Genomic DNA, 22,817 nt, shown 5'->3' with positions numbered 1-22,817 from the left:
GAATACCCAGGGAACTTTTAAAAATACAAAATACTGAGTCCAACACAGACATTCCTGGTCAGGGTTGATTACAAGACCATGTGTTTTAGAAGAAGAGGATGTTTATGGGACACCCGGGTGGCTCGGTCGGTTGAGCGTCCGACTTTGGCTCAGGTCATGATCTCACAGTTTGTGAGTTCGAGCCCCACGTCAGGCTCTGTGCTGACATCTCGGACCCTGGAGCCTCCTTCGGATTCTGTGTCTCCCTCTCTCTCTGCTCCTCCCCTGCTCACACTCTGTCTCTCTCTCAAAAATAAATAAAGATTAAAAAAAAATTTTTTTTAAAAGAAGAGGATGTGGATGCACATTTAGTGGTCTGTGCCATGCAACTTAAAAAATATATTGCAATTTTGAAATTATTGAGGTGCTTTGTCAAAAATGGTGGCAAATTCTGACTCTCCCTCTTCATTAGGTCGGCCACACTTCTGCCTCCAGGCTTCTCAAAGGCTTTCCATCTACTGGTTAATACAGGAGGAGAAAAGTATGTGTGGAGAAACCCCACACCTCCCCGACATTGCTACTGAAAAAAAAGAAAAGAAAAAATACACCACCAGAAGAGAAACAAAAATGTCTTCATTTCAATGAAGGAAGGATCAGGGATCAGAGCAAATTATTAATAATCGACATGAAAGTCAAGGCTTCACCCCGACCAAGGGATTCTAGTGTGGGCCACCAATAGTGCCCTGATCCCCTGCTGAGAGCATTGTTCTGGAAGACGGAGCCATGAATCAAATATATATCAATATCTCTTACGAACCATGCAAGGAATGTCAGGGCAAATGCATCATCCGTGCCCAGTGCCCAAAAAGGGCCCTGTCTTCCCTGCTAGCCTGAGCCTGACTCATATCCCACATACTGGGTGCCTGGAGAATTAGGGTTTTGAGAAGTGAGTCAAAGGCTCCAGATGCCCACATATTATTTCCATTGTAAGACAGGACACTCATCATTAAACTATCTTCCAAAAGAACTGGGTTGGTCAGTTGTTCATTTCGGTATCTATGATCTAAATCACAATCATTTTTAGAAAGTGTATAAGCGGCCTATTAAAAAGTCAACCTCCAAAGTCATAATAGATTTAAAACTTCCGGTGTTGAACAGGTGCTCAGAAAATCAATCTAGAGCAAGAACAAACGAACTGAAAAAACCATTTTAATCACCCCCAGGCTATTGTTATTCAACACACTGCTGCAATATGACCCCCGGGAGAATGAGGTTTGCTTTTTTCTTTAAAGAAGACAACAGAGGCCAGGAAGAGCAGGCAAAAGGAGGTCACTAAATTATTGGTCATATCGATTATCCATCATCATCAGTGAGTGTTGATTACACAGACAGTTGGATTAGCATAGTATGCGGAACTATTCTCTTCTTTCTTAGCCTTATGTGTCTGGGCTTGAGGTCGTGAACCATGGATGACCCTTTTCTACCAGAAAAATGCCCATGAAGCACAGCTCTGATCACCTCTCTTTTGCTCAAAACTCCCCGTTGTCTTCCCCTTGAAGACCAGACCCTCTGTCCTGGTGTGCAAGTTCCTCCATCCTTCCCTAACCCCACTCCACTTTTCGGCTTCATGCGCTGTGCTCTAGCTTCTTGGCCCTCCTTACTGCTGCCCGCACAAGCTCCAGGATTTCTCCCCTGACCCTTTGCCTTTTCTATTTTCTAAGCCTGGGAAGCCTCATGCTCCACCCCTCATAAACCTCACCCACTTCTAATGCCACCTTCTCCACTGTGTCTCCCGTTCCACCCGACTCTGCCTATGCAGACTGAAAACTAAATATTCACATGGTCCCCTGTCTCCTCTTTCTATAGGACACATCCCTTTTCCACCGTATTCTTCTTATCTTGTTTCACTTACTAGACAATGGTCTGCGGGGGACTGGTTGTGTTGGTTTTGTCTTTGTACCCTGTGTCTTCTGTGCTTCTGGGGCCTTAGTGCGTGTCTAATATGCATTTGTGGGTAGAAGGAAAGGAAGAAGAAAGAGAAGGAAGGAAGGAAGTGTAGAAAGATGACACGAAGGGAAGGGAGGAAGGAATTCAGTTTGCACTAGCACAGCCGGTGTTTAGGAAAGTTGTGTGTGTGTCTAGAACTTCCTATAGCTACTGTCTCGCATCCTATTTTTTGCCTCAGTCACCTATACCCGAGCTTTCTCCCCACCCCTCCACTGAAATGTTCTTGCTTAAGGCCGTCCACAAAGCCCCTCTTACCAAGCCTGGCACGCGCCTCTCAGGCCACCTTACTCAACTAACTTGCGACTTTTAACACCTCCCTCACGCTTTTCTTGAAAATGTTGGAAATCTACACTTGATTCCTGTGATGCCTTCACTCTTGCTTTTCCCTGTATCTCTTTTACCCCCTTGCATCTCAAGCCCCCGTACTGTATTCATTTTCCCCCAGCCATCCTTTAAATACTGGTGATTTCCGGTGTTCTTCATCTTCCCTTTCTGTTTTCATGCTACACACTCTCTGGTTAAATTTATTCATCCCCCTAGCTTCAGATTAGTTCCCCTCTGTTGATAATTCCCAATCTAAATTTCTTGGCCTCCCTCCCCTCCTGAATTCCATCCAGAATTATGTGGCCAACCTCCTACTGGACATCTCTCCTCAAGAGCTACCTTAAATTCAACACTTCTGAACCAGAACATTCCATGCCCCCCCCCAACAGTCTTGTTCTTCATCCTGTATTTTTATGTCAACTAATAATGCCCCACACTTGGGGTGCCTGTGTGGTTCAGTTGGTTAAAGGTGTCCAACTTCGGCTCAGGTCATGATCTCACGGCTGGTGAGTTTGAGCCCCACATCGAGCTCTGTGCTGACAGCTCAGAGCCTGGAGCCTGCTTCAGACTCTGTGTCTCCCTCTCTCTCTGACCCTCCCCTGCTCGTGCTCTGTCTCTCTCTCTCTCTCTCAAAAATAAATAAACATTAAAAAATTTTTTAAAAATAATAATACCCCACACTTAACCAGCCCACAAAGCCAGAAAGAAAAGAATCTTTTGAAAGCCACCTCTATTTAGCACATCCAGTCACTGAAGTTCCTTAATGTTTTCCACATCCTCGTATCACCGTCTCCCTTGGTGCAGAACATTATTCCTTCACATCTAGGTCGCCACAAAAACTTCCTGAGAGGTCTACCTGTCTTCGGTCTTCGTCATCCTCTAAACTTCAGCCAACTCAGCTACCTTCCTAAACTGTAAATATGTTCGTTTCACACCCTTCTTATAACCCCACAATAGTATACCATTGTCTTCAGGACAAAACCCAAACTCCTTAACTTCATGTGTATAACTTCATCTTACTTTCTCTTTGCTGGTCCATGCAATGTCCAACAGCCATGGCGTTTTGTGTCGAAATCCCTGTCAGGGAGTGGAGTCAGGGACTGATGATCGTCCTAGCTCTCATTCTTGCAGAACTCCCACCAAAAAAACCTAAGTGGAAGGTGTTATTTTCTCTTTCCTGACAAATAATAAACTACCCATCTCATATGAAGGAAGGCTATTCTACCAGTTATCCCACCTGCCTCCTTGTTGACTCTTTTATCTTGGACTTTGGATGCAAACGTTTGAGTTCATTGTATTCCCCCAACCTCATAGCCCCTCCCCCTCATGAAACAATAAACCTTGATTTATTATTCTAAGAGCTGGCAACTCTCCTGAGTCTGACCTAAGTCACAAGCCTCATATCACCAGCTGTAAATGGCCCTGCGAGTGAATCCCCCCTCTAATTGGTCTCCAAGAATTCCACTTTAACTTTACCTCCAGCAGACGAAACGGATGGAAGGTTTGCATTCATTCAACCCAACTACAGGATTTTCACCACCCAGCACCTGCCAATTCTCCAGACTCACCTTCCACAACTCCACCCCACGAGGCCCCTGTATTAGAACTACTTGCAATTTTCCTAAAGCATACCATGTTCACTACTGCCTCTGTGCCTTTGCACATGCCATCATATTCAGCTTGGATGATCTCCACATGTATCCCTGCCCCTCCCATCCCTATTCCCTCACTCCCTACTCCTTGGATAGCTTGTACTCATTAAATCTTGGAATCTTTTTCAGACTCTGTTTTCCTCTTCCAATTCGCTGGCCTTCCCCTGTATTCTCACACTGACTGAATATAAAAATCTGTCACAGCATTCACATGCCACAGGGCCACTGTGGGATGTTTGTCTAGCTCAGCCATGAGACAGAAAGCTCCTCGAAATGGAGGATAATGCTGTATGTTTCTTTGTAACTTTAGGGTTCTGTAGAGTGTCTGGTTCAGGGCCATTGCTCCTCTGTTTTTGACAGAGGATTGATGGATGATAGATAGATGGCTAGATGATAGATAGATAGATAGATAGATAGATAGATAGATAGATAGATAGAAGAGTGAGCCTCTTTTCAGAAAGAGTAGAATTTCTTTTTTTTTAAGAGTAGAACTTCTTTAAACATGTTTGATTTTGTCTCCCATCCAAGTACAGTAGCATATAGCACTAGGAAGCAGTCTCATTCATTGCATGGAGCAGATACTCTCAGGTTTTTTCCTGGCATATTTGCAAATGTGACTCTGAGGAAAATAAAACCCAACAGTTGGGGCAGAGGGGTGTGTGTGTGTGTGTGTGTGTGTGTGTGTGTGTGTGTGTGATGTTAGAATGGAAGAGGACAGACGCATGGACCAAAGGGAAGTAAATCTTGAATGAAGAGTGTCAGATGGATGAGAACTTCTATTGGTAAGGGAATAATCTTAACCAGCTAAGCGAATTCCTTTCTCAGATCAAAAAGCATAATAGAATCCATTTGCTTGGCACTTTTGTTATTAGGCATCTCCTTCTAGCTGGCCAGTCCAAGTTTTACCACTTTCCACCCCAGAAGGTAACACCAATATTCTTCCCTCAGCAACTCCCTTAGCTGGATGCTGAGCCAGAAACATAGGTTTCTCTGCAGAAAAAAGAAAAGGACCAAAAAGGAGAGGCAGAGAGCTTTGAATTTCATCTGGACTCTGTGCTTGTTTTCTTTGGACCCAGTATTTGACTTCTTTAGGAATTCTGGTTCAAAGGCTAATTAATGCCTACACTCACAGATGATATAAATAAGTCATCAGAAAAATCATATTGGATCCATGTGCTGGAACTGAACAGAAATGCTCAATACACTAGAACAGTGACTCCCAAACATGTTTTGTTTTTTTTTTTACCAACACACACACACACACACACACACACACACACACACAGGCAAACTGAACCACATTTCACAAAGCAAGAGTGTCCCAAATGTCCTAGTACAGTGCTAAGCTGTAATAACCTCAGAAGGTAAGTGCTACCAACTTAGAACAGCATCATGTGGCTGTTTATTTAAATTTATTGTATATTTATTTAGTTTGGTGACCTTTGAAAGATACATCTTTAATTTTTTTCAGTCGATGTTTGCCATCTTCAATCAGAGATACTGAAACAAAAATTTAAAATTAAAAATGCAGTTTTGAGAATACACCTAAAACCGAACTAAGACAAAAGTCTTAGTGCCCAAAAGGGGCACGATACACTTGTATTACTCTTTGTATTCTCTGGTGTTTTCTGGTCTGTTCAGTTATATTCTTCTCTATTTTATTATTTCTGTGCCATTTTATTCTATTTGTCTTTTCTAAGTGCTGATCTCACCCCCAATAAATTAAGTTCATGACCCACAAACAAAAAGCGCAGCTGAGTGAAGGAATAGTCAGTCGTTCCTTGATTCAAGAGCTCAGTCATCCTGGGCTTGGGTGACATACAGATCCATTCATTTTCTAGAAGCCGGTAAGTGAAAGCCATCAAAGCAAGGGTAGGTTGAGGCGTGTGGAGCTCCTTGGTGAAGAAAACAATCCCCGTCACTACCCAGTGGTGCTGACAGTCCCCCCATAGCTGTGTGTCACTGCAGGAGGTCACCACTTTAACAAGGTCTGAAAGCAATGGATTCCTGGGATGAAATGACTCTGTGACATAATGGAACATTTTCTGCACCCAAGGAACATCTGAAAATATTTTACTTGTTAACAGTGAATCTTGTCCCCTGCCAACCCTCTCTGTTCCCCATGTCTCCTCCTCAGTAACAGCCTAATGATCTTAATGAAAAACACACAGAGTGAAAATGACAAGCTTTTATGACAGCAGTCACCACGTGTAGAAGCCCAAAACAGAGGAGTAATAAAATCGCATCCTTTGTGACGTATTCTCAGGACAAAGATGCCTGGTTCTGATCATTACAGTCATTACCAGCCACCCCAGTATACGATACAATAAGGCTACTTGTATTTCATTCATACGCAACCATTTCTAGCCTTAATTCCTTAGCTCTGGTCACATCTACTTTACTTCTCACTTATATTAAACTGTAAGTATTTCAAGGGTTCTGGCTACTATCTCTTACATGTCTCTCTGTATTTTTACCTACAAGTAAGCAGATAGCTAAATGATAAATGTTGGCACATTATGAACATTGTTATTATCTCATGTAGCAGAGAGGATCAATTGACTCAGTGGCACAATGATCTCATCAAGAATCCAAGGGCTTCCATTCCTCTTCTCTGCCTTCCTCAGTATAGAGCTCTTCATCCTGAGTCTTATGGCTTCATGGGCTCAAGATGGCTGCCAATGGCTGCTGCTCCATATATCTCATCCTCACATTAGCACCCTCCTGAGTCAAAAGACAGGGAAGGGGTTTTCTTCTCACACTTCTTGTTCTTGAAGCTTCCTAGCAGACTTCTTCTCAGGACCCATTGGCCAGGATTAGATGCCATGCTTATGCACGAGTTATAAGGGAAGCTGAGGCACGTGAGTCTTGGTATTCTCAGTTTTTACAGTGGGAGACAGTCTTGACCAGCAAGGGAGAGATACAGCACTTGGTATTCTGCACTCAGTATTGCCCACTGCATTTTTAAACTGATCACTCTATGATCGGTCTCTACTCTACGTGAGAGTGAACACGCAGATTTGGTCTCATTGCTATGTGAATAGGTTAACCTAGCTCTGTCGGAGGGCAATCGACTTCTCTTGCCTGGGGAGGAACCATTTCTTATAATTCTGGTTACTATCCATAGCCAAACCTGCATGGGAGGGTCCGCAGAAGGATCACTCTGAAGCTATTCCCAAGCTGTTGAAACCAGTGACGACAATAGCTCTCTGCTGCTGGGTCAGTTGGCCAACAACTGTTTTTTCAACCAATAGTGTAGATTTCCCCATTTCTGTTACCCTCTCTGTTTTGCACGCGAGGACACTAGCAATAGAGAGGTGTCTCTAGACCCCCGACAGCGCATCTCCAATTCGTGCTGCATCTGAGAATCAGAATGACTTTTCTTAAAAAAAAAACATTTCCATCATGAAATCCAATCAGCAAAACTGTGTTGGAAACTTATTGTACCAAAAGCTCCGTGGCAGGGATGAAGTAGTAGGAGGAAGTGATAGTGTGTGTGTGAGTGTCTGTGTGTGTGTGTGCATGCATGAACTTTCGTGTGCGAATGCATGCTAAACTTCTACTTCTCATTTAGCTCCTATCTCTGTCTAGAAGTCCAATGTGCTATCCATTGCACCACAGAGACAGGCATAGCTCCTGATCTCTGAATTTTGATTCAGAATTTTATTTGATGAAATTATCCATTGACGTCTATTACTCAATGTTGGCCTATGTGTGTTGGTCTTATATCTTAGTATAGGAAATATCTATATTTCCATCTTTATACCTTCTTCACCCAGCCTGGCACCTGGAAGCTAATAGATACTTAAAGAATATACTGAGGGGTGCCTGGGTGGCTCCGTCAGTGAGATTTCAGCTCAAGTCACGATCTCACAGTTCATGAGATCAAGCCCCACATTGGGTTCTGTACTGACAGCGTGGAGCCTGTTTGGGACTCACTCTCCCTCTCTCTCTCTCTCTCTCTCTCTCTCTCTCTCTCTCTTTCTCTGTCTCTGCTCCTCCCCTGTTTGTGTGCACTTTCTCTCAAAATTAAATAAAAATAAATATTAAAAAAAAGAATATATTGAATGTGTGAGTTCCTTGAGGGCACAGCACATATTATGTTAAGTTTTGATTCTCCTTTAGTTTCTATTCTAGAATAGAAATAAATCAAAGAAGAAAAGATATGGATAAGAGAAAGCTCCTACCTTCTTGGGAGCAATCTCCAAAAGGTATTCTCCAAAAAAATTTTTTTTTGAAAATGTATTCGTTTTCTCCAGACATACGTATTCCATGACGACCATGGAACAGCAAAACACATTCAAATGTCTGGAAGTCTGGCCCAGCCAGATGGGTGGACTTTGAGATGAAAGAGTGGAAGGGAGGCCCTCTCTACTTTTTCTTTTTCTTTTTTTTCCTCTCCATCTGAATCCCACTCACCCTCCCTCCTTCATGCAAGTACCAGTGGGTCCTCTTTCCCTCGCCACCTCCCTCTTCCCCATTCTAAACTTCATCCACTGCTTGCATTCTCTCTCTTCAAATAAACCAGACTTCCAGAAGCTCCCTCCGGATATTTTTTTAAGAATTTTTTTTATGTTTATTTTTTTTTATCTTTGAGAGAGAGAAAGAGAGCACGAGCAGGGGAGGGGCAGAGAGAGAGGGAGACACAGAATCCGAAGCAGGCTCCAGGCTCTGAGCTGTCAGCACAGAGCCCGTCGCCGTAGGGCTCGAGCCCACGAACCACGAGATCATGACCTGAGTCAAAGTTGGACGCTCAACCGACTGAGCCACCCAGGCGCCCCTCCCTCTGGACATTCTAATGGACCACCTGGATTGTCCCATCAGGAAGCCAGAGCCACACCTGGTGAACAAGTTTGCACTTTGTCCTAACTTTCTCTCCCACCCCACACTCCATTCGTACCAGGTTTTGCTTAGACTCTGGCATTTCTCCAACAGCTGCTACTGGAATCTTCTGGTGTGACAATCAGGCTTCCTCGCAGCCTTATCAGCTCAAGCATAACAGAGCAGAGGCTGCCATGTACGAAGCCCCTTCTCACTACTCACAGCCACTTCTCCTACGGGATCACATGGATTCGTTGCTTGTCAGATCCAACCGGCATTTCTCAGCAGATCACGGATCTTCCCTGGAGCCCCCAGTTGGGTTTTGGTGCCTTCCTCGAGGACGCCTCTCCTTGGTTTTCGAATCCTTTGCTTTGGTTCACTTTGCACTACCTGCCCAAGCACGTTACATCGCAGCCATCCCATAAGCTCAACTGTAGAGAGGGTTCTTTCTTTACTTACTACTGAAGTATAATTGACGTACCAAATGTTACCATATTATTGGCTGTATTCCCTAGGCTGTACTTTTCATCTCTGTGACTTATTTATTTTATAACTGGAAGTTTGTGTCTCTCCCTTCCTTTCCCCTGTTTTGCCCACTCCTCCTTCTGGACACCACCAGTTTGTTTTCCGTATTTAAGAGCCGGTGTTTTGTTTCTTCGTTCATTTGTTTTGTTTTGTAGATTCCACGTATCAGTGAGATCATATGGTATTTGTCTCAGAAAGTGTTTCTTTTATGCTGGTATTATTGTTGACTTCAAGGTCCCAGGTGTGTATCCGTTCTTGCCTTGCCCAAAAGGTGTTCTCATGACAGTGTCACCCCACCTCTTCTCCTGATTTGTACCGATTGTGTACAGACCTGCTTTCACAGCCCAAGCCTCTATAAATTTGAGCAGCAGGACATAGTTATGGGCATAAATCTACGTATCACAGATGCTTAGTATATTAACCCTTATCTGGTTTTCCATCAAAGGCAACTTGCCAGGAAACATAGCTTTATTTTGAATGTCTTATCCTTATTAATCAAGGTAATACCTTAAGCATCTATTTTGTTGTTGTTATTCAATTATAAGCTCCTGGGGGGGCAGAAAGACAATATAACATTCATAAGTTTATCCCTAGAACACAGCTCAGCATCTGGCATACACATAAAATAAAGTTGTTGAATTTAATTAAATTGAATCAGACTTTAAACTTTTCAAATAACTTTTAATTCAAATCACAAAGGTAACAATTTCCACTTCTGGCAATGGCAGACTGGGTGAAAAGAATTATAGATGTCCTTCTGAAAACAACCATAGGCAACATTGTGAAAAAAATCTCTTTGAAAGCACGAAACAATGGTAAGTGCAGCATGAAATTGTGGGGACACTATCTGGAAGAGGGAAGAGCTGAGAGATGAGTCTCACATTGGGTCCACTTTTCACCTCAGGTGTCTATAAATTGTGAACCTGTGGTTGAAGGACCTAGAAAGGCTTTGAAAAGATCCTGTGGGGACAAATTAGAGTTTATGGTCTTTCAATAAAGAACCCTGGTAAATTTGCAAGATTAGAAGGGAGACCCCAAGAACTGTATCCAAGGAAAAAATGATGAATCAAAAACAGAAAAAGACTTTGTAGTAGATATCAGCATCCAGGAAGTTTATTCGTAAGTTCCCCCAGACCAATGCCTTCGCGAAATGGAGAGAAGCAGGTTTGAACAGAGCAAGGAGTCGGGCTCTGATGGAATCTCATCAAATGCTTCACCAAATCCCACTGGAGGCTCTGAAGCTTGCACAGACCTGTAGAGTTTTCCCACATTGAAGGAAGGGAGTCAGACTGAATCGTGTTTTCCAAAAGTCATGTATTGGGATCCTAACCCTTATTACCTCAAAGTGTGATGGTATTCAGAGACAAGACCTTTAAAGTAATTAAATTCAAATTATGTCCAAATAAGATCATGGAAGTGGCCCTAATCCAATATGGCCAATGTCCTTGTAAGAGGAGATTAGGACACAGACACACACCCGGAAGACTAGGTGAGGACACAGAAGATGGCCATCTTCAAGCCAAGGGAAAAAGAGTTTAGAAGAAACAAACTCTGCCGACACCTCAATCTCAGATTTATAGCCCCTGGAACTGTGACAAAAGAAATTTCTGTTGTTGAAACCACCCAGTCTGTAGTGCTGGGTTATGGCAGCCCTAACAGACTAATGCACTGGTTACAAAGCCTGTGTCTTCTTGCTGACACAAATAAACTACAGAAGGGATTCTTCAGAATCAAAAGAAAGAATCTCCTTTAAGCAAAATGAAGTCAACTTCCTGTCCCCAAGCATAGAGGTTATGGTGCATCTGAGATGGGCTCACCTGAGACAAAGGGAATGGAGCCTGACTGTCCCCATGCTCCATGTTAACGTAACCCGGCATCGGGAAGCCCCCTTACAGAATCTCCATTCCCTTCTCCCGTGTTCTCAACCCACCTCTTCCGCATGTGGGCGGATCCAAGGACCCAGAGCTGTCATTCCACCTCCACACGCACCCCTCACAGCCTGCTCCTACACCTTGTGCTCACGCACAAGGTTTACACAGCTGACAACCCCCCTCCAGACACCCACGATGAAATTCATTACTGTTAATAACCTCTGCTGGGAACTTTCATTAGAAAGAAGGAAGAGGGGCACCTGGGCGGCTCAGTGGGTTGAATTTCCCACCCTTGATTTCCGCTCAGGTCATGATCACACGGTTGGTGGGTTCAAACCCTTCATGGGACTCTGTGCTGACAGCACAGAGCCCACTTGGGATTCTGTCTCCCTCTCTCTCTGCCCCTCCCCTGCTCTCTGTCTCTCTGTCTCTCAAAAATCAATAAATAAGCATTTAAAAAATCAAATAAAAGAAAGAAGGAAGGAAGAAAGAATGGAAGGGTAGAAGGAGGAGAGGGAGGGAGGAAGGAGACAGAAAACAGTCCGGCTGAGACAAACATTCAGGTCCTATCACCCCTCTAGACACTTTCTGTTCAAGCAGATATCCCTTCTTTCGTATCTGTCTTTGCTATGAACATTTCTATACATATGTTTTTAAGACATTTTATAAACATACGCATAGACATATTAGCCCCAGTTCTCTCACACTTCCCACCCCCGGTGCCATCTTGGAACCTTGTTCTCTTAACCCTATCGGAATATTGTTTGTCATTATGACTTTTCTGTCAACAGCCTCTTCTCATATTGTGTATCTCATATCTCATCTTCTCATACTGAAAAGTCCTTCAAAAGAGCTGTGGAATGGGTCATGGAGAACTGTCCTCTGCGTGCAGCTAAAAGCCAGAATATAAAGACAATGACCCTTCATGATTAGGGCAGGGCTCTGTGTCACCTAAGCATCCAGAAGTGAATACAAAGACTGCCTCCTCCAGGGTTTGTGAGAACTTAAAGTTGGAACCACAGATGGACAGTCAGACCGCTTAAAGAACACTGGACTCATGGGCACTCACACATGCTCAGTGTGACAGAAAGAGGAGCGTGTAAGATCCCACCTCAAACTGTATAACTCGTGATGCACCCATCTCTGTGTTGCAACCCTGGTGAACTTTCCTTTTGACTTCAGAATGAGTTAGTGGCCACCTTCTTCTGTATTTATAAGTATACATTAGAGAATGTAGTTGCTATTTTAATCCTTGTTTAAAATAAAGCTAGTCGGGATTCAGTAAGCCAGTCGACTCACCGCTGTCCCAGATACAAAACACCACGTCTGCAAACACTTGTGTGCAAGTTCAAGCTTGGTGCCTGATTGTTAACAGATCACCCTTGCTGTTAAAAACTGACCCAGCTCTTTTTCCCTCAGTGTTTTGTTTTGTTTTGTTTTGTTTCGTGTTTTTGAAACACACATTGAGAAATTCTCAGAACCAACCTAAGAAGGAAAACAAAACATGAAGACATTTCCTAAAGGCACAGTTAACTATAGACTGAGTCAGGTACTGGCCCCAGAGCCCTCTTGCTCCAAACTCTTCACAACTATTGATTGGAATAATAAAGAATAGGTGCCTATACTGTTGGGTTTTTCATATTAGATGCCCTTACGTTCTCCAGTTCAAGAATTTCTACTTGATGATATCAAGAGAGAATAATTTTTATGTGTGGCCAAAAATTAATTAATAAACTTGAATTGTGTGTCGTTTGAGTCAAAAATGAAAGAACTGGTGATGTCACTATATGGGAAAAGGCAAGGGAATTTATGAATGCTGGTTCATCTGCAAAATGGTGCTTAAGGACATTAGAGAGAAAGTGACACCCCCCCCCATAAGGGCTTTAATGAGCCTCCCCCTTGCTCTCATTTATGCTTGTTTACCTGTCCAACTCACACACACAGCACCCCATGAATCAGAATCCAAGTTAATCTGTGACTAGAAAGAAGTTCCCGGGGTCACTTAACAGGATTTTTGTCCCTCTCTGTGTCTTTTTAAGACATTTTTACTTAATAGAACCTCTCCTCCAAAGGAAAAAATCTTCCTGGCAAATGAAAAGAAGCCTTTGTAATGCTTGTCCTGGTATGTCTACAACCAAGATTAACAAATATAATTGGGGGATCACAGGAGATGAGGGGGCTTGGCCTGAGGTTTCCTTTGGGCAAAAAAACATTTTTTCAGGGAAAAATGTTTCAAATTAAAAATAATAATAATTAAAAAATCTACTTTAATGAAAAACTCTTACCCACATAAAAACAACCTCCAGGGGCTTTCTTGAAAACTGTTAAGATAAAATATATCCCACATCTTACTCTTCACAAAAAAAGCTTATTATGTTCTCCCCCATTAACTTTCTCCTCGGGGTATTTCTGATGTCTGCAAAACATATTACAGCCATTTCCTGCTGAACAGTTTCACAACGTTGTCACTGAATTAAATTCAAGAAACGACTAACACCGTGGACAGGCATAGGAGTATTTAAACGAGGGGCCCATTAAATAATAGACGAGGGTACATAGAAATATCTACCTGGTCCTGTTAAGCGGCAGGCCCCAAACGAGGCTGGCCACGGAGCCAGGGTGTCTGCAGAGGAATGGCCCGCCTGCCTCCCCAGATCCTACTTGAGCCTCTCGCCGCACCCCTGCATCCTCAGCCATCTCTTCTCAACCTTCCAACAAACTCCCTTTCTCAAAATGCTGACCATCTCTGCTGTCGAAAAGGCAGGTGCTCCAGGCAAGGGCAGAGAGGTCATTGGTGATGATCCCCTCAGCGCTTCCTGTCCCTACGTGAATTCCATCTTCCAGTTTGGCTGGTGAGACCAGGGGTCCTGCCTCCAGGGGAGGAAGGAGGCAGAAGATGTGGCTGAGATAATCAACGTGTGGCTATAGGTTCTGTCTCCTCTGCCATGTGTGGTGATTGTCCTGCCCAGGAGTCCTCAACTACACGTTTGAAGAGTCAGTTCTGTGCTGCTTGGCTTCCTTAGAACAGCACTTAGAAACAGCATGATCTCAAAAACAGGCCCCCTTTAATTAGGGTTGCAAACCGGGTTCTTTGAAAGGCCATGATTTAAAAGTCACCTTCTGAAAGAAGGAAGGAAGGAAGGAAGGAAGGAAGGAAGGAAGGAAGGAAGGAAGGAAGGAAAGAAAGAAAGAGAGAGAGAGAAAGAAAGAAAGAAAGAAGAAAGAAAAAAGGAAGAAAGAAAAAATGAGAAAGAAAGAAAGAAAGAAAGAAAGAAAGAAAGAAAGAAAGAAAGAAAGGGAATGATTTATGAAAGTATTATGATCAAAAGTTGGGAAGAAAAATCACCCGTAATGTCACCACCCAACGATGGAGTCACATAGGGGGGAAAGGTGAGAGGAACAGGGACTCTGGCCTGGCTTCCCTTAGACACTCAGACGGTGCTTCCCGGGGTCCAAGGTCATAACCTGGGACTGCCCAGGGCCAGGCCTGCTTAGTACTCCCGTGTGACCGTCTGCTGTTGAGACCGAGTGCACAGCCTCCAGAGGCTGATTCTCAGACAAGACCGATTGACATTTTTTTTCCATTTTTTCAAATGTTTGTTATTGCCCTTAACATTCACTATGACTGCATTTAAATTGCATTTATATTGTATTTAAAATTCATTTAAGCAATACACAGATATAGAACTTATTTGATCACCTACTAACATATTTGGCCATCTCTTTACTTTTGTACCCAAGAGCTGTTCATTTTTTTTCCCCATGTTCAACACCTAGCTTTGGTTAAATTTTACCATGTTCCTTCTCACCTGGTTATGGAGCTTGAGTAAGTGTTTTCACCCTGTTGGTTTAAGTCGCTCTTTCAGTCTTCTCGTGGGTATGTTTTGTTGGACTCTGTTGTTTTTCTCTCAACCTCACTGCTTCCATCCCTCATCATCTTCCCATTCTCCCCTCCAGTAAGCAGAGAACAGATACGGGGCAAGTTACTCAGACCGGGGAGTGAACGGGGGTCACCTCCAGAGCTCAGAGGCTCCACAGCTCCAGCCTGAATGTCCAGAGAAAGGGGCTGTCACCACAGAGGCCAGGAGAGTGAGACACCAGAACAAAGACCTGTGCTTATGTATCCAAGGTCCCTGGCCTCCCATGTCCATGAATTCATATTCACACTCTCCCCCACACACACCCAGAGGCTCTCTCCACATGGACCAAGGTGAGGGGCAAGAATGCGAGAATGTATCCCAAAGAGATGCAGCCAGGGTAACCAGATGAGAAGACATTGCAATATCCCCTTGACCCACAGGGTAGAGGGGAGGGGGGCATGACAGGAGGAGCTATCACGAAGAAGATTAGCTTAGTTACAGGAAAGAAGAAAAAGAAAGGTACATTTCCTTTGTGCATCAGAATACAGTAAAACCTTGGAGTGTGGGTAACTTGTTCTGCGAGTGTTCCGCAAGACAAGCAAATATTTCAATAAATTTTAACTTGATAAACGAGCGATGTCTTGCAATACGAGTACTGCGGGACGCCGAATGTCACATGATCACAACTGAGCCAATGGTTCTTCTCTCTCTCTCTCTCTCTCTCTCTCTCTCTCTCTCTCTATCACTTCGGGATTGTGGGTGATTGTCTCCTATGCTCGGATGCTCGGTCTCAGGCCATGGTGTTTGGCAGGAATCAGTGACTTTTCAGAACGTTGGAAGGTGCCCACTCTGGCACTTGTGTATTTTTTGTCACTCCAAAGCACCTATGGGCAGTCCTTTGCTTTTCCATCCAAGAGTAAGCTTAGGAATGCTTTGCTTCATTCTAGGTCAGGCTGCCTGCAGATATAGACCCTTTCCTCTGCTGCCTTATTGCCAGTTACATTAAATACAGAATATGACAAGAGTTTATTAATACTGTACTATAGCCAACATCCATGTGAGCGTATACAATAGCCCCCATGCAGAAAAGGATTCCATTGAGCCAACAGAGAGCAGTGATTCCATTAGTGGCACTGAAAGTCATCCTACACAATAACCCTCCTCTCTCTGGTCTCCATTGCACCAGCCACAAAGATGTTCAAAGGTAAGTGCAGGTTAATTTGTTTTTCTTTATGTTTTGTATTTTCTTCACTATTTTATATTATATCACGGTAATAATTTTTACATGAATATTTTTGGGTTGTGGAACGAATCATCTGAGTTCCCATGATTTCTCAGGGAGAAATTCGCTTTGATATACAAGTGCTGTGGATGAGAAGCATGTTTCCGAAACAAATTATGCTCACAAACCAAGGTTTTACTGTACTTGTAAGTAAATTGTCTACTTCTCTCTGTAATGTTTCAGTGATTATCCCAGGCATAAAGCTTTTTCCATGTTTTGGGTTCTTTCTTCAGAGAAAATTCCCAGAAGGGTTGTAATTGGGTTGAAAGTTTAAAGTATATTGATATATTCTGCTACATTGCTTTCCAAAACAAATGCCACCATTCTGGCCGTTGAGGCGATGTGTGTGAGGGTCACTTGTCCTCTTTGTCCTATGTTCCAGGAAGTCCGTTACTTTTCCAGGAGAGCAACTGAATATGAGACGGGCACTAAGGTCAGGAAAACATACCCTGAAGTGCACTGCAGTCTGAGCTCAGAATTGAGCCTTATTTGTAGTGGGGACCTGGGTTCAGATTGACTGGGCTATCGGCCCAGGAAGCCCACCTCCAAGGTGTGTGAACCTAGCAAGTGCTTTTCTTCCTCATCTATTAATGAGGATAGAAATACCTACTTGAGGGGCATCCGGGTGGCTCAACCAGTTAAGCATCTGACTCTTGACCTCAGCTCAGGTCATGATCTCACAGTTCCTGAGTTCAAGCCCCGCATCCGGCTCTGCACTGACAGCACAGGGCCCGCTTGGGATTCTCTCTCCCTCTCTCTCTCCGCTTCTACCCCACTTGTGCTCTCTCTTTTTCTCTCTCTCCCTCTCAAAATAAGTAAACTTAAAAATAATTTTTTAAAAAGAAGAAAATACCTACTTCAAGGGTCATTGGTATGATTTAACAAAATACACTTAAAAAGCACACATTAAAAAAAAAAAGCACACATTATCCAACACCTAGTAAATGCTCAATAATTGTTAGCCATTTTATATTTAAATTATAAACTCCTTCATGCTTCATCCCTCTCTGTCCCCTGAGGACTAGTAAAATGTCAAGCCTATGGCAATGTTTAATCAACATCTGTTGAACAAATGCTGAATGAATATATGCACATATTTTCATGCTCAAACACACTTGCTGACAGGGCAGGAAGAGCCCCACAGGCAAATGGTGTGAATCCCATGATGTGAAGCCTTAAGTAGCAAGTGTTAGGAGCCCCTCCATCCTCACGGATGAGACAGAAACCAGTCCCCACAGGACGCTGAGAGACCAATGAGTTAGTGTTGCAGAGGAAGACAAGGACGGGAGTGAGAGGGGTACGTAGGGTGTCGGGGCAAAAACTCAGAGACGCACTGCATGGGGAGAAGAAATCAAAAATACAGAAAGGAATTGGGAGAGGGACAGGAGAAAGTACACATGGTTCCGTGGCTGATGTGGACAGAGAGGAGGACGTTTACTATTACTGGCCAAATAGTAATTTGTTCCTGGCAGTCAAGAACCTTAGTGTATGAACATCCAAACCGCAGGAAGCAGCCTGTCAGAGGCTGAGGATAGAAGTGAGATATCTCTTCAGGTAGCAAGTAGGACCTAAGAGAAGCTTTCACTGAGGAAATCGGGACATGGTTGTTCCAATGGTCACTGTCTTTGTGTGTGTCTTTAGGCATCAGCTTGAGGAAAATAAAAATGCTGCCCTAGAAGAGACACTCAGATCGATGGAAAAGAATACAGCACTCAAAAATGGACGCACAAATGTATGGCCAACTAATCTTTGACAAAGCAGGAAAGAATATCCAATGGAATAAAGACAGTCTCTTCAGCAAGTGGTGCTGGGAAAACTGGACAGCGACATGCAGAAGAATGAACCTGGACCACTTTCTTACACCAGACACAAAAACAAACTCAAAATGGATGAAAGACCTAAACATAAGACAGGAAGCCATCAAAATCCTCAAGGAGAAAGCAGGCAAAAACCTCTTTGATCTTGGCCACAGCAACTTCTGACTCAACACATCTCCAGAGGCAAGGGAAACAAAAGGAAAAATGAACTACTGGGACCTCATCAAAATAAAAAGCTTCTGCACAGCAAAGGAAACAATCATCAAAACTAAAAGGCAACTGACAGAATGGGAGAAGATATTTGCAAATGACATATCAGATAAAGGGTTAGTATCCAAAATCTATAAAGAACTTATCAAACTCAACACACAAAAAACAAATAATCCAGTGAAGAAATGGGCAAAAGACATGAATAGACACTTCTCCAAAGAAGACATCCAGATGGCCAACTGACACATCAAAAAATGCTCCACATCACTCATCGTCAGGGAAATACAAATCAAAACCACAATGAGATACCACCTCATACCTGTCAGAATGGCTAACATTAACAACTCAGGCAACAACAGATGTTGGCGAGGATGCAGAGAAAGAGGATCTCTTTTGCATTGTTGGTGGGAATGTAAGCAGCTGCAGCCACTCTGGAAAATAGTATGGAGGTTCCTCAAAAAACTAAAAATGCAACTTTCCTACGACCCAGCAATTACACTGCTAGGCATTTATCCAAGGGATACGGGTGTGCTGTTTCGAAGGGACATGTGCACCCCAATGTTTATAGCAGCACTATCAACAATTTCCAAAGTATGGAAAGAGCCCAAATGTCCATCGATGGATGGATAAAGAAGATGTGGTATATATATACACAATGGAGTATTACTCGGCAATCAAAAAGAATGAAATCTTGCCATTTGCAATTACGTGAATGGAGCTGGAGGGTATTATGCTAAGTGAAATTAGTCAGTCAGAGAAAGACAACAATCATATGACTTCACTCATATGAGGACTTTAAGAGACAAAACAGATAAACATAAGGGAAGGGAAACAAAAATAATATAAAAACAGGGAGGGGGACAAAACAGAAGAGACTCACAAATATGGAGAACAAACTGAGGGTTACGGGAGGGGTTGTGGGAGGGGGGAGGGGCTAAATGGGGAAGGGGCACTAAGGAATCTACTCCTGAAATCATTGTTGCACTATATGCTAACTAATTTGGATGTAAATTTTAAAAAACAAAAAATAAAATTAAATAAAAATGCTGTCCTAGGCAGACAGTAATCCGTACTGTGACCAGGTATTGCTGGGCCCTATACCCTTCCCTCCTCAAATGTGTGAACATCTCCACGTGGAGGCATTTGGGGAGATGACTCCCCAGTGCTCATTCTCATTCCACAGGTCTTCTCTGGCCCTTGGGCTATGGGTCTCTCTACTTCTGCCATTAACCCCAGGTGGTACCCACCCATGTCCACCTGACATATACCTTCTTTTCCATCAGAGTCTAGAAGGTCAGTAGTGTTGTGGTAAGAAACAGTTCCTCCCAAAGATCCCCAGGTCCTCATGTCCGAAAGGTGTGAAGGTTACAAGGTAAAAGAGACTTTGCAAATGTGGCAAGTTAAGGATCTTGAGATGGGGAGATTTTCCTGAATTTTCCAGGTGGCCCTAGATATAATCACAAATATCCTTAGAAGAGGGAGGCAGAAAGAGTCTAGACAACGGCAAAGGAGAAGGCCATGTGATGATGGAAACAGAGTCTGGGGTGATGTGGCCACAGCCAAGGCACGTCAACAGCCTCCTGAGGCTAGACAAGGCAGGAACAGCATCTCCCCCGGAGTCTCCAGATTTCTCTGGCCAATAATCTCAACCACAAAAAATAACCCAAGAGACAGGAAGTGGGAAAAAGCACACATTCAGAAGATGCCCAAAAACCAGATGCTTCCAGCTTCAGAAATCTTTCTGTTCCTTCTGGTGAATGCTCAGTGCCAAAGGCAGTAGAGTCTGCATCATTCTGAGCGTTCGAAGGGGCCTCCAGGGATCCTCACAGTAATAAAGCAGAGGCCAAATGAATCTGAGCACAGGCTCCAAACACATCTTCCAGCTCAGGGCTTCCTCCGTGGAGACATCTCTGCCCCCAGCCTCCGTGTTTCAGCAGAGCTCTGATCCCAGCCCTGGAACAGAGCTGCTTGGATGGTCACAGCCCAGGGGCCCTAAGGAAATATATTAGTGGTGACGATTTAATTTCACTATGGCTTTCTGTTAAAAGTTTTGTTACTTTGGCATATTAAAATATGATATCTTGTGTTTTATTTGGATTTCTATGGTGAACAGCAAATTTGAACATTGTAATAAGCCTTTTCTATTTATTTTGTAAATTGCCTATTCGTAGCCTTTGTAGGTTTTACCATATCGTACACCGTTTTCTTTGGAGTTGTAAAAGTTCTTTACAAATTAAGCACAACGCGTCGCCATATTTATCGGGACTTTTCCACTTTATGTTCTATGCATACTGCTTATGATACACAGAGCTACGAAATTTAATTTCTTATGTCAATTCTACCAAACTTTTCACCTGTGATTTTTCAGTAGTCTTTATGCTGTGGGTTACTTTTTTGCTGTTGTTCTAAGAGAAGATACATATTAATTTATTATTTCTTCTAGATATCTACGGTTACATTTGATACATTATTTCTACAATTGATCTGGAATTCAAAGTGAAGTATGTAATGAGGTAAATATCTCATTTAATTTTTTCAAATGCTGATTTCCCACACATCCACAGTTATTGAAAAGCTACTCTCCTTCCCCCATTTGTTTCAAAAACTCAACGAATACTTATTTTTTGTTTTTAATTGAAGTATAGTTGACATATAATATTAAATTAGAGTCAGGTGTGCAACATAATGATTTAACAGTTTATACATTACCAAATGCTCACCACAATAAATATATTACAAAAATATTGACTATAAATATGTATTTTTTACTATAAACCAGGTACTGTGCTAGGTGTGGATTATACGAGTTTGAGCAAAATGGACATGGCCATTAGTCTCACAGAGCTGACAGATATTAAGCAAGCAATTATAATTATACTGGAGATATTATGAGGACATCAGCAAGGGGAATCTAATTTATTCCAGATGGTCAGTGAGGGCATCTCAGCAGAAGTGATATTAAATGCTTCTTTCCTTGTATTAAGTTTATATATATATATATATATATATATATATATACACACACATATATATGTGTGTGTGTGTGTGTGTGTGTGTGTGTGTGATTTAGAGCCATACTGACTTTTTAAAAATCAATTTACCCATTCTTATGCTACTTCTTTACCAATATAATTATTATAGCTTAATAATACAGGTTAATACCTGACACATCAAGTTCCCTTCCCATTTCAAAGTGTTGTATTTTATTTTGCTATTCCTGCCTGCAAAATTTAAATAAATTTTAAAATCACATCTTAGGTTGCCCTAGTAACTGTCACATTATTTTTATTTAGGATTCTGTTAAATATATTCACTTATTTGGGAAAAACATTGTCATCTTTATAACCGGCAGCTTTTCCACCCAGTCGTCTGATATTTCTCTTCATTTATACACATTTTCTTTTTCTTGAGGCACCTGAGTGGCTCAGTTCGTTAAGCATCCGCCTCTTAGTTTCAGCTCAGATCTCAATTTCACTGTTTATGGGTTCAAGCCAAACATTGGGATTTGTGCTGACAGCACAGAGCCTCCTTAGGATTCTCTCCCCACCCCACCCCCTTCTCTGCTGGCTCTCTCTGTCTCTTTCTCAAAATAAATAAATTAATTAAAAAGAAATTTTTTTTTTCTAAATGTTGACCATGACATTTTACAGTTGAATTCATACAGACCCACTTACTTCTCATTAGGGTTTTTCCTGCACATTTTGTTTGGGGTTGCTATTTAAAATGGAAGAGGTGATGTCAAGCTAGAAGGAGTGTTTTAGCATTGGCCAGTCTGCTGACTATACGTGCATTTCACACACTGTCAGCTCAGGTATCACAGAGGCATTCCGTGCAATTTGTTCCGCATTGCATTCTTCCGTTAGGATAATTCAACATGTTGCAATTACCAAATCTTTAAAAGAACCTGCTGACAAATGGAAGTTCTAACCATCTACTGTAAAATACATGATGGAGATACATGGGGGTTCATAAATCATTTTCTATATTTAAATATTAATCTTGAAACAATATTTACATATTCCCTTCTGCAGTTGATGAGACTCTGCTGGGGAGAAAAGAGAAACCCTCCTTATGTTTCTAAGTGTTGAAATGTTGACTGATTTCTCAACTGCTCGTGTCCATTTGGAAAGTAAGATCGCAGAGCCAAGCAGAGACATAACAGAATCGAACAGCCTGCCTCGCCTGCCTACAATGCATATACTTTTTTCTTCACAACTCTCTCTCAGAGGCAGGCTGTCCTTGGAGGAAACCCTTCTTTCCTCCAGGCCTCTCCTGATGCAACTGATTCCCAAATGCACACCCAGTGCTGAGGGTGCCTCCCCGCTGGATTCCAAAGTGTCTCCTCTTCCCCTTGCCAAGAAATGGCATCGCATCAAGCCAATGAACCAGAGCTCAGTGTCCAACTTGACACTGTCTTTTCCTTCAGTCCTTACTTCCAAATGGCCAGCACTTCCTGTCGGAGGAGACCT

General features: G+C 42.7%; 1 long non-coding RNA gene across 3 annotated transcripts in view; it reads right to left on the bottom strand.

Moving 5' to 3' along the window:
- Positions 1–22,817, bottom strand: part of LOC128312967 (uncharacterized) — a 315,318-nt gene that overhangs the window by 88,965 nt on the left and 203,536 nt on the right. For 2 of the 3 annotated variants that reach the window (XR_008293009.1, XR_008293008.1), the window contains exon 1: positions 3,331–3,787. The exons of the other annotated variant lie outside the window; for it this stretch is intronic. This is a non-coding gene — a long non-coding RNA (uncharacterized LOC128312967). Of the gene's footprint in view, positions 1–3,330; positions 3,788–22,817 lie in introns of those variants that run through there. 3 annotated transcript variants of the gene reach the window in all.

The sequence above is a fragment of the Acinonyx jubatus genome, chromosome E4, assembly GCF_027475565.1.
Source record: "Acinonyx jubatus isolate Ajub_Pintada_27869175 chromosome E4, VMU_Ajub_asm_v1.0, whole genome shotgun sequence".
NCBI lineage: Eukaryota > Metazoa > Chordata > Mammalia > Carnivora > Felidae > Acinonyx > Acinonyx jubatus.
The sequence above is the reverse complement of the archived record's forward strand: the minus strand, read 5'-3'. Positions and strand labels throughout refer to the sequence as shown.